Source organism: Rhinolophus ferrumequinum, chromosome 5 (assembly GCF_004115265.2).
Source record: "Rhinolophus ferrumequinum isolate MPI-CBG mRhiFer1 chromosome 5, mRhiFer1_v1.p, whole genome shotgun sequence".
NCBI lineage: Eukaryota > Metazoa > Chordata > Mammalia > Chiroptera > Rhinolophidae > Rhinolophus > Rhinolophus ferrumequinum.
Window position 1 is genome coordinate 82,607,001 of NC_046288.1, and position 23,544 is coordinate 82,630,544.

At 48.6% G+C, this 23,544-nt stretch overlaps 1 protein-coding gene across 1 annotated transcript in view; it reads left to right on the forward strand.

Moving 5' to 3' along the window:
• Positions 1–1,261: 1,261 nt before the first annotated feature.
• The window catches only part of SLC2A9 (solute carrier family 2 member 9), a 125,630-nt gene continuing 103,347 nt past the window's right edge, over positions 1,262–23,544 (forward strand). Inside the window, exons 1-2 of the mRNA XM_033105904.1 lie at positions 1,262–1,478; positions 17,486–17,580. The gene's annotated coding sequence lies outside the window, so the exon portion shown is untranslated. The remainder of the gene's footprint in view (positions 1,479–17,485; positions 17,581–23,544) is intronic.

The window sequence follows — 23,544 nt, forward strand, 5'->3', positions numbered from 1 at the left end:
AGGTGGGACCATTTTGAGCCGGAAGACGCTGACATATCACCATTTCCCTATTTGAAATAGTTCAAAAGACAAATGATTATGGAAGCCATGAACTCAAGAGTCCTCCGAGCCATAAATGAAACACAAGTCTGGGAGCCAGCAGCGGGACGGTTTTCATCATTATTGAGATGCCATGATAGTGCTGGCCAGGAGCTCCCTTCATCCAAACCCCCCGACCCCCGCTGGACTTTGTGATACATTCCCGCCTAAAGACGGAGTTGCAGTTTGTCTTTTAACATAACTGTCTCATAAAAAGGTGTGTCCATTTTTAAAATATTTTATTATTTAGAATTGAAGTATTTACATAAACATTTAAAACTGTATATTAACAAAGCATATCTAAACATGTGACACCAAATTAAACTCTCCGTGGGGTTGCTAAACAGTGGTCGGATGAATAGAGTACAAGCTACTTCACAGAGAATTGGACGGCGCTTTGAAAGCTACAAATCACTGTACGCACTTTATTTTACAGTAACGTTTAGTTTGCACTTTATTATAGTGTCATGATTAGAAAAATGAAACAAGTTAGGAATGTAGACGGAAACAAAACCAACACATTCCTGGAAACAACCGGGAAAGGTTTTTATCCATATTTCCTTTCTGACATTTTAATGTCTGGTTTATCATCATTGGTTTATTTGCCAAGCACTTCAGCTGGATCCTCTGAGAAACGTGGACACGCCTATTCCAAACCACAGTGCCTGTTTAACACAGTCATTTCCCTGCAGATATTTATGAAGGGAAGCAGGGGGCTCTGTTCTTGGCCTAAAAGAAATTGGCATGCAGCTAGTGGTTTTTATTCCAATTATTCAGACATCTATAAATTCTACAGTCCTCCCTCCCCCATCGGCCTACGTTGGCTGAGTTTCCTTGCATTTCCCTTTCTCCTTTTTGGCTTCCTTGGCAGCCAAGCAAAGAGAAGGCCTGTATTTGGAACAAATTTGTCTGGGTTTTAGTTCTAATAAAAAGCCCCAGCCGGTGTGTCACCAAATTCCGGGGGTTGGAAGCACTGGGGTTGTTGACATTTGCCTTGGTGTAAGGAGGTCACCAATAGTCACCCCAGAGGGAGGGCTCGTGGGCAGCCCTGTGAGGCTCCAGCTCACAAAGTGTCAGGCTTGAAAAGCTAAGTCCCAGGAGATGCCATGAAGTCCAGATTTCCTTCTGTAAGTAGGCCCTGCCTTGGAGGAGGGACTTCCGCTAGGGGCCTGGGAAGTGAACATGAGTGAAGACAGAGCCGTCCCTGCTGTCCCCTGCAGGTCTCACGGCCGATGGACCCACAGAGTGGCCTGACGCGCGAGTGCAGGCTCTGAACAGGCTGCCCGGGTTCAAATCCCAGCTCTGCCCTTTGCCAGCAACTTGCCCCTCTGTGCCTCCGTTTCCTCGCCTGTGAGAAGGGGATGACACCGCACGTAACTGACAGGCCTGCTGGGGAGTGAGTGAGTATGTGTGACGTCCTCAGCAAAATTTGTGAGCAGTGGGACCCAAATTTGCTAGCTTTTGTCTCCATACTCATAAATGTTATGCTGTATTTCTTTTTATTACAAAAATTGTGAAAAGGGAAAGGATTGGGTTCATGGTGAGGTCTGGCTTAAGAGCAACAGTTAACATTCGTCCCGAGTTGCCTCAGTGGACTGCACGAGGCAGTCGCGCAGCTGAGCCTTTCCAGGGATCCTGGAATCCCCCGCAGCGGCCCATGAGGTGGAGTTTACTGCTTTTAGTCCCATTTCACAGATGAAGACGCTGAAGTTCAGAAAGGAGCAATAACAGCTCAGAACCCAGCAGCCAGAGTGAAGGGGCATGGGACACCTGTGGACAGACGGAGCCAGGGCTGTGCTGCTGACAGCTCCGCTTCCCCAGAAGAAGAGTGGGCACGGGGCCAAGGCAGGGCAGGGGGGCAGCAGACGTGGGAAGAGGACTTCGTCTGCCCGGAGTTGAGTCACTGGAGGGAGTTGGTGCCTGGCCCGAGGGCTCAAAGACCAGGTGTTTTGGTGGCACGACAGAAAGAGCCCAGCCCGGACGCCCAGGGCGCTGCTCAGCAGGTCACCTATCTGTGCTGCCAGCCCTTGGACCTCAGAAATCCACTTGCCAGCAGAGTTCTACCGAGGGTGAGGCCCAGATGATAAAAATAAGACGATAAAAAGTGGTGCCAAGATGATAAAAAGCAGGCAAAAGGGCCTGCCCTGGATACTAAGAATTTTAAACTTAGTTTCTCCATTTTTAAAACAGAATACTGTATCCAGACGATTTCTGGGTAGATATTGAAGGTTTCTTGGAAAAAGTGACGCTTAGGTTGATTTTGAGAGATGAGTGTGACCCAGACCAGCAGAAATAGAGGGTGTTTTGGATACACACCGCGTCTGAGGTGGAGGGGTGCCTTCCCTAGCTAGGTGGGCGGGTCTCAGGGGCAGGTGGGCAGGTCTCCGGGGCAGGTGGGCTGGTCTTCTGGGCAGGTGTGCAGGTCGCAGGCAGAGCCAGGACAGTGTCGGACAGCAGGGCTGGTGGACAGGGTGGGATGACGTAACGAAGCATCTAGCTTACTTATCCCATCTATTCCAAGACAACCTTAGTTCTTTCCAGTAATGTCATCCAGCATAACAGACTCAAGTCAGTTATAAGCCACTACGAGCAGAAATTTGATTTTCATGGAGCCCAGGACAAAAGGAGGAAATTGAGTTAGACATTTAGAGGCTCTTTGGCACTTGGAGAAAATGGAGAGAGGCAAATGTGCTGCCAAAAAGGATTGGGGGACGTTTCCTGAACTCCTCCACAGTGCCTGACTCTACACGCATCTCATTTCATTGGAGCGCTCCACCTGCAAAGAGAGATTCAAATTCCCTTTCCAAAAGAAATCGTGGCTCAGCTTGGTTACATAACTTGCCCAGGGTCACACAGCTAAGTCACCAGAACTATACTATCTATATACCATCTTCCACTCCACTCCACTATCGTCCCTCAAGAGACCTACTGGGGAGTTGGAGGAAGATTAAAATGGTTGCTTCTCCAGCACGGTCTGAGGGTGGGATGGGCTAAATAGTGACAGCAGCTGAGCCAGGTCTCCTGTTCCCCAAGCGTCAGGCTGTGAGTACAGAACTTCATGCTGCTGTCACCTTATGAGAAGTCCACTGTTCCCAGCCTCCTCCTGGCCTAAGCCTCCACCCTCTCTGGTGTGGACCAGATGGGTCTTCCTGCTTCTGCGTTGTCTCATCCTCCCGTCTCCCCGGGTGCTAACAACCCAGCTCCACTGGCTGCCCAAGAGGCCTTTGTAAAGAGCTGACATCATCACCCCCCTCAACTCCCTGCCAAATTTAGAAACCCCCAATACCTCCCACGACTCTTCACAGCAGTCACCCCAAATCCCGAACCTTGTTCCCAACCCATGGCCGCAGGCTTCAGCCACACGGGTTTCTCAGACGCTCACACACAAGCTCCTTCCCACTCCTTCCGCCTGGACTCTCATGCCACTCCCACCCCACAGCCACAGGTCAGGTTCATTCTCACTTTTCCGTGTAGGTCAGAATCTCTTGATACTGCCTCTCGTTCTGCCTTACCCCACTTTCTAGAGCTTTCCATAATTGTACCTAAGCATCCATTCAAGTGCATGGGTGTTGAGCATCTGGTTCACCTTCAAGCATTCGACTGAGCTCATTAAGACAATGCTTTGTAACCCCCTCGAAGAGTGAGCCTGCGGATTCTGAGCTGTCCTGGGCTTCCTGGGAGTGCAGGGGCCTTCTGTCTCGCTTCGGAGAACACACAGTGCAGCGCGGTGCTCTTTAGTGGGTCAAGAAATTTGAAGCTAATTAGATGGGATTGGCAAACAATGCAGCCGGTTTCCAAACCGCACACGGCTTTCATGGAATTAGGCTTGGCCGGGAGCTCAAGGTCATGGGCCAGTCTATTAGCCACACAAATGACTGACTAATGACAAATCTGATCGCTATGATGCTGATTAAAGCTTAGCTTTTCTGATAGTAGTGGAACATGATTCCTTTTTTCTAATCGGAGTTAGATTACGGGTGAGCATGGTAAAACCAGGGTGGGCCGACCACCCTCGATCCCCTACCCCAGGCCTTTGCAAAGCCGCTCCTTAGAGGATGTTACAAACTGGTACACATGTAGAACCCCGTCACCCCTCAATCCGACCCCACTGGAAGGAGGGCCGTTCACTTCTCTGCCCCTGACATGGGCATTGAATTCCCTGCAAGTAGCTTCCGAATTCTAGAACAGTCAGCTTTTGGGAGGCTCTAAGCCTCAGTTTCTCTATCTGTAAAACAGGCCTGACGATGACCTCCTGCCTTGGGTTGCTATGGGGGGGTCATGAGGTCGCATGTGCGGTGGCGGGTCGTGTCTAGTACATGTGACAGACTCAGTGAGAGGAATTCTGTCTCCTGGACATGGACCCTAAAGACGGGGAGGGCCTTCCCCTCTGGTCCAGAGTTTGTCAAAGCATGGAACCCAGGATGTTTTTCGGTTGTTTGTGGATGAACGTGCTTACTTCAGTTTTTGTGCATATATTTTAATGTCTATTCAACTTCATGTACATCATTGCTTAAGGCTGTGGTTCTCACCCAGGGCCACACCTTTCAATTGTCCAGGGAGCTTTTAATATGCTCCAGGCCAGAGAGGGGCCTGATTTGGGGTTTTATACAACACTCTCTAAGGGGCATTAACTAACAGCCAGGCTGAGAACCAATGGCTTAGGGCAAAGCAGGGTAAAAAATATAAATAACTCTACTTAGAGTGCCGCATCATGCAGGGGCGAGCTAAGGCTGAAGTTTGGAAACACTGATAAGCCTGAAGCTTTGCTTGCAGGCTGCCAATCAGGATATCAAGGGTGTGGTGGGGTCGGTGTGTGTTAAATTTCAGATGTCCTGCCCCGTCCCAGCTCATTACATCAGAATCCCAAGGTGTGGGCCTGGCAAATGCCTGTTCTCATCAGCCTACTTGGCCCTGGTCTCTGGAGGACACTGAAAAGCCACTCGTTTTATGAAGGTCATGGCCATGATCAAGAGGAAGGGAGACACACCGCCCGACCGGTGGAGACAGGCAGGGTGCTGGCCAGCCCATGTCAGTCAGTTGCACTGGGAGCCAGCATTCACCCAGGGCAGCGAGGGGCCCAGAGGCTGCAGTTCTAGGGGACCTGGGGGGTTTGGGGGGAAGCACTGTGTTCAGTGCAGAAGGTAAGGCTTCTCTGAACGTATCCAGCCTGGTTCTCTGGGACAGGAAGGAGACAGGAAGGCAGGACAAATGCCCAGTACAGGAACACGGTTCGAGAGTGCATTCGGCAGGAGTAGTTTCTGGGCTGTAACTTGCAGGACAGCTTGTGAGACAGTAACTCCTCTATTTGCTGTCCAGAAGGCATAGCTGTGAACATCTGGAGAATCCCATACCTACTTATCTCCTGTTGTGCCCACAGCCTGGTTGCAGTACGTGTTTAGTGACTGCAGAGAAGTTGAAGGGTGAAGGGACCCTCTGCACCCCCAGGGACACCCCTGGCAAAAGTCTACACATAAATGCAGAAGAATGGTGTGTCAGCAGGCAAACCACTTACCCTGTCTGAGTCTCAGTATATTCCTCACAAATGGATTCCTGCAGGGTGATTAGGTGGATGAAATGCAAGAGTTTATTTGAGGGTCTAGCCCAGGATAGGCTCGTAATAATAACAGTTGCTTATTATAGGACCCACTTGATATACTAGGTGGGTGCAAAAGTAATTGTGGTTTTTGCGATTATTTTTAACCTTTTACACCACAATACCTAATGTATTGACTTCCTTCTTTGCTTCTGTACCAGACTGCAGTGTAGCTACAGAACCCAGCTAATTCGTTTCAGTGGCTCTCTTCAGTGCCTTTAAAATGAGTCTTTTGATTCGATTCATCCAATGTATTCTGGCTTGAGAATTCTCCAGGAAGTGGTGGTCTTTCTTAGCTGGAAGGAAGCCATGTTAGAGAGGAGGTTGACGTCTGTGTGGGGGTGAAAGTGGGACCTTGCTCCTTCTGGCATCCCTTCTCGGGGTCCCATCCAGTAGAACCCCGCTTAGCTGGGATGGTGGTGATTCTTGACTGCTTCCAGCCTTCCAGCCTTGGAGGTGATACTTACCAAGGTTGGTGTTGGAAAAAGATGAGATAATGTAAATTAAGTAGTAACAAGGATGAATGATATTTTTAATTAAATATAGCCATTTACTTACTTAAATACTGATGGATGGATGGATTGTCTGATAGTGATGGCTCTGAAAACTGGGATGGGAAGAACCTCACTGTGGAGGGAGAAGTAGTGGAAAGAGTCCTGGACTAGAACCAGGAAACCTGGCTTAGCTGTGACTGACTCATTTGCAGCTCCTTGTGTGACCTTGGGCTGCCTCTCTGCCCTTCAGTCTTATTGCCAGGATGAAGTCGAGCCCAGTCCACCTCCCAAAATTCTGGGGAGGATTGTCTTTGGTAATGAATGTGAAGGCGCTTTGTGACTTGCAAAGTCCGCAAGAATGTTATTTGTTCCAGTTATTATTGAATTTGCATCACGCATGGGTTTTCCACACCAACCTGTGGAAGCGTGTTGAGGACTAACATCTCCCCGCCCCGGAGGCCCAGAAGACACACTCCTACATAGCAACCTCTTGCTTTGCTTGCAGGGGTCCTTTCCAGTCACCACAGTCACATTCCTGTAAAGAAAACTCCAAGTGTGAGAAGGTCCCGTGGGGGTCGGGAGCCCAGACAAGGAGTGAAACCAAGTCCTCAGTGGCTGCAAAATGCCTCTAACCAAAGTGTCTGCTACACTTACACCCCCTCCTCCATGTTGTGGTTCCTACTCATGATTTATTCAGTATTTCTTCTTCTATTAGTCCTGTTTTATCTGTTTTATTTTAGGGTCAGTGCCTTCAAATCTTGCCGGAATTAGGTGGACCCTAACAATTAACTGTGTCAGCGGGAGTCACAGACAAGCTTGGGCTGGTGTTGTGGGGTGAGTTGTGTCTCCCCAAAAGATATGTTGAAAACCTAACCCTCACGATCTCAGAACGTGACTTTATTTGGAAATAGGGTCATTGCAAATGTAGTTAGTTAAGATAAAGTCACACTGGATGGGTTGTGCCCTAATCCACTGCGACTGGTGCCTTCAGAAGAAGCAGACGCATAGGCAGAAGGTCATGTGAGAACCGGAACAGAGACGGGAGGTATGCAGCTGCAAGATAAGGAGTACCAAGGATTGCCAGCAAATCACGAAAAGCTAAGAGAAAGGCCTGGAACAGATACTCTCCTGGGGGACCTTTGAGAGAGCATGGTCCTGCCGATTGATACCTTGGTCTCGGACTTCTAACCTCTAGAACTGTGAGAAAATACACTACTCATTTTAAGCCCCCCAGTTTGTGGTGCTTCGTTATGCAGCCCGAGGGGAAAGTGAATGCATCTGAGAAAGCGCAGGCCGCGGGTTCCAGCCCTGCTTTGGCTACACGCTGCCTGGGCATCCTTGGCCACACCTCTGGACCTCACGTTTCCTGTCTGCAAAGAGAGGGCATTGTGTTGGATCAGGAAGCATTTGCCAATTTTGCTGATAAATAGAATCACCTGGAATACATTCAAATTATAGCTTATTAAACCTTTCCTCCGGATTTTCAGAATCGCTGGGTCTGGGTGGGGTCCAGAAATCTCTTTTTAGGAAACTCTCCAGGTGGTGGCAATGACCGGTATCTCTGACGGTCTAGGTTTCTCCAGGATCAGGTTTCGCCCCATCACCCCACACACTGTATGCAAGCCTACCCTGCTTTGTGGGTGTTGGTATCTGTGCCCCACATCCAGATTCCAAACCCAAGAGGACAGAACCATGTCTGTGTCTCTGGCACGTTGCTTGGAAGAATGCCAGTGCTTAGGAATCAGGCATCAAACAAAGCAATACATCGTCTTTACATATAAACGTCCTGCTCTGAGATATGTGACCAGGGTACTTGCAAACTCTCAATCTCGAGTTCTCAAATGCACTTCCCTGCTGCCAGTCTGGCCCAGTCCCCCACTCCAGTTCACCCTCCACCCTCCACGCTCTTTCAGAGAAAATAAAACGCAGATGCAGTCTTAAGTCACTTGATCCTGTGAGGTGGGTTCTGTGATTTTCCCCACTTTACAGAGAGGGAAGAAACTGAGATCCAGAAAGGTTGAGTTGTTCACGGTTACAGAGCCAGCAGGGGAGCCGGGGTTTGAACCTAGGGGTCTAGTGTCAGCATGTTAACCTCTCCATCATTTCACCATCCGACCACTCAACAGGATCCAGTCCGAGCATCTTCTTGTCCCACCTTCTGGGACAAGGCTGGGCCCATCTTCTTGTCCCACTTACCTCTCTGGAAAGATCACATGTCATTCTCCTCACCCACTCACTCTGCACTTCCGTAGCTCCTCACCCCGTAGGCCCTTCTCTCTTCACTGTCCTGCTGGAAATCTACTTTGCCAACACAGTTAGCAGCCCATTTCTGGCTCCCACAGCCTCACGTCTTGGTGATTTGTAACCACAGCCCAGTGGTCTACACGGCTCAGCCTCACCCATCCTTCCAGTCTTTGCTCACATGTCACTTTTCTAGTGAGTCCTTCCAGAATCATCTTTTTAAAATGTGCAATTTCTCCACTTCCACCGCCACGCTAGCATTCCCCGTCTCCTTTCTTATGTTTTTTCCATAGTACCCATCACATTCTAACACACCGCATCATTTACTCAATGTGTTTTGTTTTATGATCTGTCACCCTCCTTTGGACTGGCCAAATAATTCTCCAGATAATCCGCCAAAGAAAACGGTTTATTCGGGGGGGAAAAAAAGAAACAGAACCAAAGAGTGTGTGCACACTCGCCAGCCTGCTCACCACCACCCACGTGGCAAAAAGGGGGCAGAGCCCAACATGGCTTCCCCCTTTATTTGCATCCCTCCCCCAGAAGTGACCATCGGCCCAGCTCCACCCATAGTCCTCCCCAGCTCTATGGTTAAGCATCTTAAGATGCCAGCTCACTTTTAACACTCCCTAGAATGTAAACTCCATGAGGACAGGCATTTTTCCTGGGTCTGTTCACTGCTCCACCCCAGGTGCCTGGAACCACACCTTGACGTCAGTCAGTGTGTGTTGAGTGATTAAAGGAAGGCATTCCACACTGTTACCATTCTCTGTTGTGTGTCTACCTCCCTCCTATGAGTGCCAGCTCCTTCCAGGATGGCCTTGATCTGATTCATTGCTGTATCTCCAGCAACTAACAAAGGGCTTGCTTCTTAGTAATTCCCCAGGAAGCCTTTGTTGAATAAGTAATTGAATAAGCGAATGAATGAATGAATGAATGAATGAATGAATGAATGAATGAATGAATTTCCTGACAAGAGCTTGCTTGGCAAAATGCAGCAAATAGGTGTCCTTGAGTGGCCTCACCTGTGGCTGTTTTTCAGGTTGGAATGAGCCCCCAACACACCCAGCCGCTGGGATGCTTATAGCCCCAGGAACTCATTCAAGGGTGTAAAGTAAAAGTGAATGGTGATTAAGTTCAGCAGCCTTGGGAGAAAGTGACATTGGGAGTGATGGGTGTCCGTCTTGACTCTGCCCCTCCCTTGCTCTGCTTCTTTATCCCTCACTTGGGAGAATTGCCTTCCCCCACCTCCTCAGAGAAACTGCCCTTCTCACCCCAGTCCCACAGAGGAAATCCTCTGTATGCCCCCCTCCCCCCAGCGGCTGCTTCTCAGGAAACAGAGAGGAAAGAGGAAGCCGCTCCTAGCGACTTCTTAGGCCAGCAGCACTTGAATTTGCTGTTGTGTTTTTTCCTCCCTGTCCCCTTGTCCTGGCCCAAGCTTTGGCGGACCCAGAAAGTAACTGCCCACCTTGGAAGGGGAAGGTGCTTGTGGGTCTCCCCTCCAAATCAATTGCTGGTTTTCCCCACTTAGAAGGGTTGTCACAGGAATGACTGCTTGCTGGCTGGAAGTGGGACGAATCAGGGAGTCCTGAAAGGCAGTTGCTTTTATCCAGGGCTCCTGTTTAGGAGGAAAGTCCCGCCTTGCTGGAGAGGTCACTTGGAATTCCCTCCCCAGGGGTGTGAGTCCTGGGGATTTTCCTGGAGCAGGGTAAGCGTCTTTGCTGCCTTAGAGCAGAAGGTAAGCCTGAACTCTCCTGGCACAACCTCAGCAGGGAAGGTGGGGCCGGCAGCTGAGGCTCCAAGTTCAAGGGCATCTCAGAAACTTCACTTTTCTGGCTGGAAGGAATGTCCTATTATCTTAATCCTCAAGCGAAGAGCCAGTAGAGGAGACAGATTTAGAACTCGGTGGAACACACAATTCAAAGGGACTCATGGATTCTGTTCACTTTTTTTTTTCCATTTATGCTTCCATGAAAGTGTAGGTGGCAGTGGTGGTGGTGGCAGTGATGGTAGTGGAGGTGGTGGCAGTGGTGATGGTGGAGATGGTGGCAGCGGTGATGGTGGAGATGGTGGCAGCAGTGATGGCAGTAGTGATGGCAGTGGTAATAGTGGCGGTGGCAGTGATGGTAGTGGAGGTGGTGGCAGTGGTGATGGTGGAGATGGTGGCAGCAGTGATGGCAGCAGTGATGGCAGTGGTAATAGTGGCAGTGGCAGTGATGGTAGTGGAGGTGGTGGCAGTGGTGATGGTGGAGATGGTGGCAGTGGTGATGGTGGAGATGGTGACAGCAGTGGTGGCAGTGGTGATGGCAGTGGTGATAGTGGCAGTGCCAGTGATGGTAGTGGAGGTGGTGGCAGTGGTGATGGTGGAGATGGTGACAGCAGTGGTGGCAGTGGTGATGGCAGTGGTGATAGTGGCGGTGCCAGTGACGGTAGTGGAGGTGGTGGCAGTGGTGATGGTGGAGATGGTGGCAGTGGTGATGGTGGAGATGGTGACAGCAGTGGTGGCAGTGGTGATGGCAGTGGTGATAGTGGCGGTGCCAGTGATGGTAGTGGAGGTGGTGGCAGTGGTGGTGACGATGGTGATGGTGGCAGCGGTGATGGCAGTGGTGATGGCAGTGGTGATAGTGGCAGTGGCAATGGCGATTGTGGCAATGGTGGTGGTGGTGGTGGTGGCGGCGGCGGTGGAGTGGGAAGCCAGGGCAGGGAGAAGAGGCAAGAGGCCATGGCAGCAGCTCTGACTGGGGTGGAAGAGCTGGTTTTGATGAAATGTGTCAGATTCTGGACAGATCTCAGGGACAGGGTAGGGTGTGGGTAGTAGGTAGAATGGTGATGCCACTTACCTAGGAGGGAAAGATTGTAGAGGAGAAGGTTTGGTGGGGGATCAAAAGGGTGTCTAATAACGTGGGAGTCAGCATGCAGATGGGATCTGTGCCGCTGTGGAGAGAGTGCAGAGAGAAGAGGATGACGGGACAGGGAGGAGGCCCCAGAGAAGAATGTGGAAAGAGGCCGGTGAGAAAGGGGAGAACCAAGTAGGAGCTCAGCAAAGTAGCTCAGATGAGCCTTTCCAGGTCTAAGGAAGGTCAGAGCTGACCAGCATCTACCCAGCCTTTCCTTCAACATCTAAAGCATGTGCTGAGTCTTCCTGGGAATCCCAAGGTCATTGAGACCTGCTCAGGGCCGGCAAAGGCTCCTACGTGCTTGTTAGTCAACTCTGGCCAAGCAGAAGGAACTGGGAGAAACTCTGAATGAGCAGTTAAGTATAATATAAATATTTATGTTGGACTCTTTCAATTTCATGAATGATTGACTTGTAGATGTTAAAAATAGGTACAATTCCCGAGTCTTTGCTAGGTGTTGGGTGTTATGTCCACACATTATCATTAACACACACACAGGGACCTGTTGTCATGCTGCTGACACAGGTAAGGAAGCTGAGCTGAGATAGGTTTGACAGAGTTGCTGAAGGTCACACAGCTGGTTGGCGGCAACGTCAGGGATTGAAGCTGGGTCACTGTGGTGGCCAAACCCTGCTCTTCCTGCTGAAACCAAACTGATGAGCCAGGAGGAGGGTCTGAACCTTAGAACAGTTCACTCCACTTTTTTCTTTTTTAAACAGTTGAATTTTTTCATTTATTTCAAAATGATAACTCAACCGAGGCATAGGTCTGCCCATGAACTACTGTGGAGTTAGAGGAACAGTCCCATAAGGGCTCCAGTCAGACTCCACATGGTGTCAACCAAACTTGAAATTGGCAGAGATAGTCTTTAATCATTGCAGACTTTTAAAAGTTCTCCATCCGAATTTCTATCATGCAAAGCACTTTTATCATGTTTTCTTTGGAAAATGTTTTTAGCAGCCAAATAGGATGACTTGTTTTTCTTACTTCATTTTGATGACTGTAGTAGTTATATGTTCACTTACTTAAAATTAGAGAGGGGGGAAACAGAAGCCCCCTGGTGAGGGGCTCCTCTCATTACGGAAGGCTCCGACGACCAGAAACGCGTTCGATTTTTCTACTTTTGAAATGACTGAAATTCTGAGGGCGTCTTCAGTGCTGCATTTGAGTTTATTGACTTTTCTCATCAAAAAGGATTCTTTTTTTTTATTTGTTTATTGTGTTTCCACCCAAGTTGTCGAGCCTACATCAGGACTGACCCTAGGCAAAATTGTCTGGTCCGTGGGCTTCCTGGTCGACCTTCCAGACAAGGGACCTGAGTATGAAGAGGCCTAAATGCAGCAGCCAGGAGGAGCCAAATGCACTAGTTGAATTCCTGGTTATAAACAACTCAAACCCACCCTGATGGACTTGGGTAGAATGGGGGTTTAAAGGGTAGATAGTGGAAGCTCATGACTGAACCAACAGAGAAACTATGGATCCAGGTTCTGAAAATATGCAGAAAACATGGGAAGCAAACAACAAGAGAACAGCCTGATCAGGAGGTCCCTGACCCACCACTGCTGGACAATTGGTGCGTTGTCACTGGCCTCTCTCTAGGCTGACACCTCTGCATAGAGAATGCTTCCTCAGTGGCCCCTGCCTCTCTGTGTCAGATTCAGCGTCCAGTGTTGGCAGGACCACCCACCTTGTCATCAAGGACCTTCACAACCCACTTACGTCACACAACTGGTTGGCAGCGGAGCCAGAATTTGAACCCACGTTGGGGGTGCCAAAGCCTTTCTATTCTTACCTCATGTGAACGAGCAAGGAGGGCCTGAATCTGGGCCGAGGGAACGGCAATTTGGGATTTGATTTTAGGAAAGCCACTGGAAGCTTTAAGCAGGGTGGGTCACCTGGTCTGGTTTTGGCCATAGGAAGCCACTCTAGATGTCGCTGTATGGAACCACCTGGGGAGTGGGGGATCAGCAGAGACAGCTGTCAGGAGACTGTCTCCCAGGTGAGACATGATGTCATCTACTGCAGATAGAATTGAGAGCAGAGTTGATGAGAGTTTCCATGATTTGGACAGCTGGGAAGGAATCTAGGGGAAGGAAGGCGTCTGCTATTTGGGGCTGGGAAACAGGAGGGATGGGAACTGGAACAGGGATATCGGAGGTTCAGTTTGGGACCTGCTATATTTGAGAAGCTTCTAAGCCAAGTGAGGACACTGACCGGGCAGGTGAACAGATGAGTCTGGATCTTGGGGGAGAGGTCTAAGCTAAAGGGATAGATTCGGGAGTCAGCAGCATGTTGATGGTTTCAAGGCTATGAGTCTGGATGAGGTCACTGTGGAAAGAGTGTGGGGTTTTGACTGAGTCCTGGGATGCTCCACCACTGGACATCTGGTAAGTGACAGGGAGCAGCTGAATGGACTAGGAAAGAATAACCAGGGAGGCTGAGGGAAAACCAGGCCAGTTTGTTGGCTGAAAAGGAAGTTTCTAGAAGGACCCAGAAGGAAGAGGAGTAGTCAACTTCATCAAAGCTGATGGCAGGTTATAGGGAATTGACTATTGACTTGGATCATTCATGTCCTCAAAAGAGCAACTTGAGTGGAGTGGTGGGTCAGAAACCCTGTGGGCAGGAGCTGAGGAGAAAACGGAAGGAGCAAAGTGGAGACAGTGAATTCTCTTTGGGAGAGTTTTACCATCACACACAGCATGGGAAATACGGGGTGACAACAGGGGATCAAAACAAGTGTTTTTGGTTTTTTTAAGTTGAGGTGAAATCACTTAACATAAAATTAACCACTTAATTTTATTTTTGAAATTAACCATTTTAAAGTAAACGATTTAGTGGGCGTTAGAACCTTCACAGTGTTGGGCACCCACCGCCTCTATCTAGTTACGAAGCATTCTCATCATCCCAAAGCAAACCCGTACCCATTGAATACTTGTTCCCATTTGCACCCTCCCCCAGCCCCTGGCAACCACTAATCTGCTTTCCACCCTCAATAGTTGAACCTGTTCTGAATGTTCCATTGAAAAGGACTCATAAAAACATGTGACCTTTTGTATCAGGCTTTTTGCACTTAGCTAATGGTTTCAAGGTTCTCTCGTTTGTAACATGCATCAGAACTTCATTCCTTATATGGCCGAATAATAGTCCATTGCACGGAGAAAACCACAATTGTTTATCCTTTTATTAGTTGGTGGACATTTTGACTGTTATCACCCTTTGGCACTGCTATAGCATCCGTGTTTAAGTTTTTGTTGAACACCTGTTTTCAATTCTCCTGGGTATATGCCTAGAACTGGAATTATAGGCATATACTGGATCATATGGCAATTCTGTGTTTAATTTTTAAGAAATCAGTAAACGCTTTTCCGCAGGGGCTGTACCAGTTTACATCCCCACTAAAAATGTACAAGAGCTCCAATTCCTCCACCTCCTTGCCTACACTTTTTAGTTTTTTGTGTGTTTTTAATTGGTGATATTAAGACATTTTTGTACTAGCCTGGGATGACCCAACAAGGAGGGAGACATTGATGATGCCTGAAGAGAATGGGGTAGTTGCTGGGGGGAAATCCTTGAGAAGGTGAGAGGGACGTGCCCACACGACCCACAAGTTGGAGTCTTTCTAAGTGGGAAGTCGGGAGATGCCGGGCTGCCAAACAAAGAGAGAAATGTCTCTGACATCAAAGCCCTGAGGCTCGCTCAACGGGGGCGGTTCTCTCTGGGGAGGAGCTTCCCCACAGAGCAGCAGGCAGTGGGGGTCTTACTTCAAACCTCAGTTCTCATTCACAAGTCCTGGTGTTGGGGGCAAGTGGGGTGACCTCTAGAATCCCAGTAGGCTCAGCCGTAGAATGGAGATAGCAAAACTTCAGTGGCTGCTTTTAGGATTAAGTGAGGCTATAATCAGTGCCTGGCACATAGTAGGTGCTTACTGAATGTAGGTCCCTTATATTGGCTCATCCTTCTGAGTAGATTCTAAATTAGCCAGGAGGAGTAATAGGTTCACCCTTTTCAGTATTTAGCATTATGTTGACCACATAGTAGGTGCTCCAAAAACATTTGAAAATGTGTAAAGACACAAGAATAAAAATAATGATCAATAAAGAGATTTCCCAATAATAATAACACTAGTAAATATTTCCTGGGTGCTTGCTATGTGGCAGGCAATTCCAAGGGCAGTATCTAATTTGATCTGTACAACATGACCTGGAGATGAGTATTTCCTTGCCACTTTGCCGAGCGGCCTTCAACAATGTGTCATGGCTGGGGAGCAACAGGCTTGGGAGTTGAGGTCTGAAATCAAATCCCAGCTCTTAGTCATCATCTTGTACCGTCTAGATGCTGCGAAACCAGTGCTTAGATAATCAGAGGGTGGTTTATTGCGGCTGAAAATGAAACCATACTACTCACTGCGTGATGGCCAATAAGTCGCGTGACAAGGTGTTGGGATAAGGAAGGAAAGGACTTATTCAGAAAGCCAGCAATGCAAGAAGATGGCAGGCCAGCATCTAAAGAACCACCTTAAGAAAGTCCAGAATTCAGGTTTCCTTTACGTCAAGGGGAGGGGGAAACAGGTGGGGCTAAGGTCAGAGGTGACTGACAACTGGAGACATGTAGGTGCCAGAAGGGTCCAAGGAGGTGAACTTCTTTGTTCTTGGTCAACTAAGTCCAGTTGCTGTGGTTTTGGTCACGTGTTCCTACAAACCTTTGACAAACACTCATTAGTTTTGGTACATACTTCCTTACTCCTCAGGGGAGGCAGTTTTAGTAAGGAGCTGTTATTTTGTTTTCTTATTCCCCTAATGATTATTATGTCCACGTGCAAGACTAAGCAGCTACGCAGAAGCTAGTATGCGTAACTTAAAGGTTTGGAAACAAGGCAGGCTTGAAAAAGATGCAGTCGGAGAGACCAGGCAATGCACTCTGTTACAAAAAAACGTCAAGAGAGACGTTGGGTGACTGCTTGGGGAAAGGGAGCTGGTGCTTGGGCACCAGCTGGATAATTGTGGACGATTGAAAAGACTGGAAAGCAATGCCATTGCTCAGAAGAGGCAAAACTCCGTGTTGGTGTGTTTGCATTTCCTTAAGCACAACTGAAATCACCTGGGCACAGAAATGTTATTTTTCTGTGTGTAGGCTGTGTCGGACATTGGAAGTTGATTGAGAAAGACACTTTGGGCAGATGTCTCTGAGGGATCAGGTGATTTCTTCCTGTTTACCAAGCCATCCCTTTGTCAACATCAAGGCACTGGGGAAACACGATTAGCCATGAGAAGGTTGCCCAGTTGCGCTCAGTTGATGCCCAGGGAATCAGATGGCTTTTCCAGGTCCCCAACACACCCCTGTGACCCAGAGCCTGAGTACGTGCAGCAGCCAGGCACAGCATCGCTTTCCCATGGTGGGTGGGACTCCCGGGCAGCCATCTTTCAGTGCTGCACCCCAGAACCATCCTTCACTTCCCATGCCCTCATCTCTCTCTGTGAACTGGTCAGGAGGAAGCTTTCGGTGCCCTTGGCCAAGCTGGGGTCTTGCCCCGGCTCCCCGGGCACACTCTTGGATCCCTTACATCTTTCTGCCACTCCAGCCCTGTTTACCCTCGGGGTCCTGAAGAGGCAGTAGGCTTAGCACAGGGTGCAATCAATTTAGAGCTAAAGTAAGAGGTCAGGAGGTCAACGAGGTTTCCATCAAGTAACAATGGCACAAACCAGGGGGGCAGCATTTCCCAGCTGATGGCTCTCAGGAGAGGGGGTGGGGGGGACCGTCCGGGGGCTGATAACCCCTCATCCCGCTCCTTTGGGTTTAAGACTTGATCCACCTGCATTCACTTGTGATCTGCTTCCAAGTCCAGCAGCTCATTTCACCTGACCCTCACCACAGCCGGGGCAGGTTGCTCCTGCACCCGTCACACCATCATGTTAACGAGAAGGGATTTGACTCGCAGGAAGGTCAACCGTTAGTTAGTTAGCGGTGACTTCGCCAGGACACCTCGGCCTTCGACTCCTGGCCCAGAACTTGTTCACCTACACCTGGGCATGTTTTCAATAAGCCGAGCTGACCGTCAATCATTGCTGTTAATCATTTATCACTTGTCAAGATAGATATCACAGAATGTTTACAGTGACAGCTGCCCTGAGCTGTGAATGGATGTCATATAATCATTAACACTGTTTTCTTTCCTAATTTCCCAGGTTTATAGCTGATTTCACTGGGAGCTGATCTATCTGTGAAGCGTATTCTGTTCGCTCTTTAGACTGGAGCAGGCGAGGGAAGCACCAGGAGACAGGTAAGTTATGCTCACAGACCTTGGGTCAGCTTTGGGGATGTTTTCAAGAATGACTGGGTCTCTGACAGAGAAGCTGGAACAAGGGGTTTGAAAATCAACGTGGTAATGATTAAGTGGAAAAATAGACATAAAGTGCGTTGGTCTGACAAATGTTAATATAAAAATGAATTGAGTATGAATCATTATGGCGATAGTTACTACTCCTATGGCTGGTAATCTGGTTTTCTCTCTCTCTCTCTCTCTCTTTCTCTTTCTCTTTCTCTCCTCTTTCTCTCTCTCTCTCCTGCTCTGTTTTCCACATTCCTTAACAATATGTTGTTTTAGGATTAGCTTTAGGTCCATGCCAAAGTTAACAGAGAATTAATCCTGAAAATTAAGAAGAGAGTCACAGCCCAGCGTTAATCAGAGAAGCTGGGGACCAGGGTGTGTGTAGCATTTCTTGTTCAGAGCTGTCACCCAGCACTGGCTGGAACCACTGGGCTTTGCTGAGCAGGGTGGACAGTGCTCAAGGCAGTGGCTCCAGGCACTTCAGGGATGGTGGGGCCCCAGCTTGCACGAGCCAGTTGGGACAACAAGCCCACCTTGGCTGGCTGCCGACTTTTTGCGGTGTATTGGTGTGAGTCATTGCCTTTTTTGTTTTTGTCCTTCCACCCTGCACAGGCTTATGAGGGTCTGACTTGAAGTGGTCAAGGCTCAGACCCGACCTCTGGGACAGGTGTGGGGTGGGGAAAAGTACTTCTCTGAGGCTTGCTTGCTTTGTTTCTAACATGGCAGCCCACAGCGTCTTACGCATGGTGCCCGTGAGGATTTTATTATCAGGAGAGGAGCTACAGTAGTAGCAGAGGTGATTTTCTAAGTACTTAACGCCAGCTACCACCTACGTAGGTAGGGGCCAATTAAATTGCCAGGAGCAGTGGCCTGCTTTCAGCAGCTGCTGGATTGTGGCAGGTGGGCATTCGGGGGCTTGAGCTGTGGATATTCACCAGTGGGCCTGGCAGCGTTTTGACTTTTTAAGAACTGGCATGGCCACGCTGGTGGGCACTAACAGTGTATTAGATATGAACAGCAGCCATATTACTGCAGACCAAAAGGACAGGGAGCTAGCATTTTTAGAACCTCATGCCCAGAGCTTGTATTTATTTTGTTATGTTATTTATTATTCCATTTAAACCTTAGAGAACTCTTTTGAGGCAGTTGAGGGTTCTTCAGTCAAACACCAAATGGTTGTTCCCCCTCTTTTTCCTTGACGAGTTCTAAGACCCCATTCATTCCACGAGGCCCTTGCAAAGAAGAAACACCTTATCTGGGCTCCGCAGAGGCCAATTGCGGGGAGTTTGGAGATGACAGTAGTTTGTTCTCCTTTAGCATTTACCTCGTGGTTTGCATACATTCACTCATTTAACCCTCACGGCAGCCCTGTGATGAGATCCTGTTATTATTCCCCACTTGACATAAAGAAGCGGAGGTACAGAGAAGTTAAGTACCTTTCCCCAAATCACACCGCTAGTGAGCTGTAGAGCTGGGATTTGAACCCCTGGCTCCATGCTGCCTGGGGTGCAAGCTCTCCGCACTTGGTCTGTACTGCACAGGCGAGCAGCTTTCCACCTGTGACGTGACATCTCAGGGGTGATGAGGTCATTCTCAGCTCTGTGGTGGTCTCTGTAGGGGGAGGTGCAGGCTCTGCTGCATCCAGCTCCCCTGGGCAGCAGCTCTTTATTGACTTAGCAACCCTCCTCCATTTCCTTGCTGGCTGGAGAGTCGAAAATGGGCGCTGGCTATGACCCAGAGAAAGCACAGCTCACCACCCACACGTCCTCTTGATGCCAGCAACGTTCCCACTTGGAACATGTTTTCTGGGAAGAATGCACCAGTCTCCGCTTGCTGGTCCAGGGCACCTCACCTATTTCAACACGGAGGATTTATTCAGCCTATGGATTTGGGTCTGCTGAGCACAGGGTTAAGCCCCCCCCTCCCCCCCCCCCCGTGCCCATGGTCCCTTGCCTTAGTGACATCTCACGGAAATATTTAACACACACCACAATTTGTTGATGTCCGTCACTGCCTTCTTTTCTCTTTCCTCCACATTCACGATTGTCCTCTGCTCTGACCTTGATTTCAGGTGGTTCCAGCTTTGGGCAGACAACGTACATCCCAACAAGCTCTGACCACAGCTTGAATCACGTCTTCTCGCGGTTGTTCTCCAGCCTAAATCCCCACTGAAGCTTCACATTCTCCCTTACGCACCCATTGCGCCTGTCACTCACGCTCTATCCTTCCCTCCCTCATGAACACCCCACGCTGGTGAGACCCACGGGCTTCCTTCTTCAGTACTGAGCCGGGAATGACCTTCCCCACCATCCTGCTCTCCGACCAGGCTGCTCCCCAGATGTCCCTGGTCACTATTTCACAGCTTCGCGAATCTGCCACTCGCCACCCTCCTTCAGGTCATTTCTTGGCTTTGTGCTTCACTGAGACTATAGACGCCATTGGACAGAAGTGCCCCATTTCCCGACTTCCTCATCTGCAGCCCTAACCCCTCAGGCCTCCTCTGACCCCTCACCCCCTGCCTGCCCACTTCTCTGCTCCGCCCCACGACTATTGTTCCAGGAAGACTTGTCTACACCAGGCTCAGTCGTTCACCACAGATGAGCACTCACGGCCTCTAACCGTTCTTGTCGGGCCATTTATTTATTTATTTTTATTTAAAAAAATTTTCAATTGCACTTGACATTCACTATTATATTAGTTTCAGGTGTATAGCATAGTGGTTAGATGTTTATATCATTTACAAAATGATCACCCAGATAAGTACAGCACCCACCTGGCACCATCCATAGTTATCACAATATTATTCACTATATTCCCTGTGCTGTGTTTTACATCCCCATGACTGTTTTGTAACTGCCAGTTTGTACTTCTTAATCCTTTCATCTTTTCACCCAGCCCCCAACTGCCTTCCCACCTGGCCACCATCAGTTTATTCTCTGTACCTATGAGTCTGTTTCTGTTTTGCTTGTTTGTTTATTCTGTTCTTTAGATTCCACATGTGAGTGAGACCATATGGTATTTGTCTCACTCTGACTTATTTCACTGAGCATAATATCTTCTAGATCCATCCATGTTGTTACAAATGGTAAGATTTCATTCTTTTTTGTGGCCGAGTAATACTCCATTGCATGTATGTACCACATGATGGACACTTAGGTTGCTTCGTACCTCGGCTATTATAAGTAATGCTGCAATGAACATAGGGTACACGTAGTTTTTCAAATTAACGTTTTGGATTTCTTCAGATAAATACCCAGGAGTGGAATTGCTAGGTCATGATGTTGCTCTATTTTTAATTTTTTGAGGCGTTTCCATACTGTTTTCCATAGTGACTGCACCAATTTACAATCCCACCAACAGTGCATGAGGATTCCCTTCTCTCCACATCCTCGCCAACAGTTGTTGTTTGTTGACTTATTGATGATAGCCATTTTGACAGGGGTGAGGTGATATCTTGTTGTGGTTTTGATTTGCATTTCTCTGATGATTAGTGATGTTGAGCATCTTTTCATATGTCTATTGGCCATCTGTATGTCCTGTTTGAAGAAATGTCTGTTCAGGTCCTCTGCCCATTTTTCAATTGGATTGTTTGTTTATTTTGGTGTTAAGTTGTATGAGTTCTTTATACTGGGGGTGCCAAAAAATGTACACAAGCGGACACTTTGGTCACCACAGCTCAAGCAGTAGTTTGCCATAATCAGAAGTGTCTGGACGCTGATAGTAACCACTTTGAGCACCTCTTGTAATTGCAGAAGTCAAACATGACCCGTATTCATCTTTTGTTATCAGTATTAAGTATTACAATTTTAATACAGTTTTCCTTTCTTAAAATGTGTATATGTTTTTTTGGTACCCTCTGTATATTTTGGATATTATTGTCTTGCCATTTCCAGCACCTCACTCTCCCTGTTCCCTCCAGCCTCGTCTCCTTTTCCGTTTTCCCTCCCCCGTCTGCTCTTTCCAGCTTAGAGTTCCTTAGGGCTCTTTTGTTTCTACACTCTCACCCTAGGTGACCTTACCTGACTCAGAGGTGTTAATTACCTTGTAAATTCTCTCCAGCCCAGGCCACTTCTCAAGCACTTCTCTTGTTTCCAAGTGCCGGAGTGATATTTGCACTTGGATGCCACACAAACCTCTCAAGCTCACTTCCTAAACAGAACTCTTCATTTCCTCCCACCCCCAGATCTGTTCCTTTCTGAGTCTTCTCTAGCTGGATGAATGATGATTACCACGAATGAGAAACCAAGGATTTGGCAGGCACTTCCCAAGTCCGGTTAACTACGTTATCCCTCATCTAACAATCATGATACGAGAGGCTGATAATGGTCTCCAATTGGCTGATAAGGAAACAGACCCAGAGGTTACGCGGTTTGTCCTAGGTTACAGTGGCAGAACCGGCGTTGGGACCCAGATTCCTGACTCCAATATCCTTGCTCTTCCCACTCCACTCCTCATGCCTTTCCAAATCCTGGCTCTCTCTCACCTGATTGCTTGGAGGCTGTCTTCATCCTCAGGTACCTGAAGGGTCAGCACATGGCAGAACTCCAGGGGCATATTTACGGTGTCATCTGTGTGAATAGGACTCCACGGAATTATATGGGGACACTCACATAAGCTGGAGGGGGAACGCAGCCCCTGGAGGTGGACAGGGGTTGGCCGTGGACACCCTCGTTCTGGCTTCCTTTGTCCCATCCGTCCCCATCTGACCCCACGCTGAGTCCTCTCTTCCCCTGTTTTCCACCCCACCCCACCCGTTCTGTGAACCAGGCACCTCTCGGCCAGGCTCTGTCAGACTCCGTGGACACAGATGGGTCAGCTGTGGTCCCCAAGTGTGAGGAGTGTGTAGGTCAGGGTTCTCCAGAGGAACTGAACCAATAGGATGTAATCTCTATATTAGATGTAGTGATATGTATGGAGATAGAGATGGTGGGGGGGAGAGAGAGAGAGAGAGAGAGAGAGAGAGAGAGAGAGAGAGAGAGAGAGAGAGAGATGGTTTAAGAAAGTGGCTCACGAAATTGTGGGGGCTGGCAAGCCCTACACCCATGCGGCAAGCCAGCAGGCTAGAAATTCCAGCAAGAGTTGATGTTCCAGTTTTGCCCTGAAGGCTGCAAATACAGGCAGAATTTCTGTGTTATCTTGATGCCAAAGTCCTTTCTCTTCAGGGCACCTTTGTGTTTGCTCGTAAGATCTTCAACTGATTGGGTGAGGCTCACCCCCATTAGGGAAGGTCATCTGCTTTCCTTCAAGGCAACAGGGGGTGTTAATCATCTCCAAAATGCACCTGCTCCATTTGCCTGTTCTCTAGATGTCCAACTACACACCTGGGCCCCGTGGCCTAGCTGAGTCGACACAGACCATCAGGAAGAAGTTATGGTCGCCGATGGGAACACACGCAGGACAGCAGTCAGCGGCACCGTTTGGTTCCTGCTAGGCACGTGCTGGGGAATGCACAGGAGGAAGGGGTTCAGGCTTTCCAGGAGGAACAGATACACGAGCAGAGGAAGTGAGCCTTGAAAGTGAAACAGGAAAACGAGGAAAGACATGCTAAGCAAACGGGGCAGCCCAAGAAACACCAGAGAGGCCTGAACATGGAGGCACTGTGGGCTGGAATGTCCCAGGGTGCTGGCGTGAGGCAGTTGGGGTCCCTCCGTGGAGTGCCTCAAATATTACACAAGAGTGTTGGTTACAGCCGCTCACCAACCAACACGCGCGTCAGGCCAGCTCAGATGACTTCTGGACCTCAGAACCTTCCATCCTATATCAACAGTATTCTTCCAAAATTGTATTTTGTATGTCTCCTTGGCTGCTTGAGACCATAGGGCTTAATTCTTTAAAAAAAAAATTTTTTTAATTAAAAAAATTTTTTTAATTTGTTTTTATAGTTGTAGAAGTGGGCTTCCCAACTCTCCCCAGGTT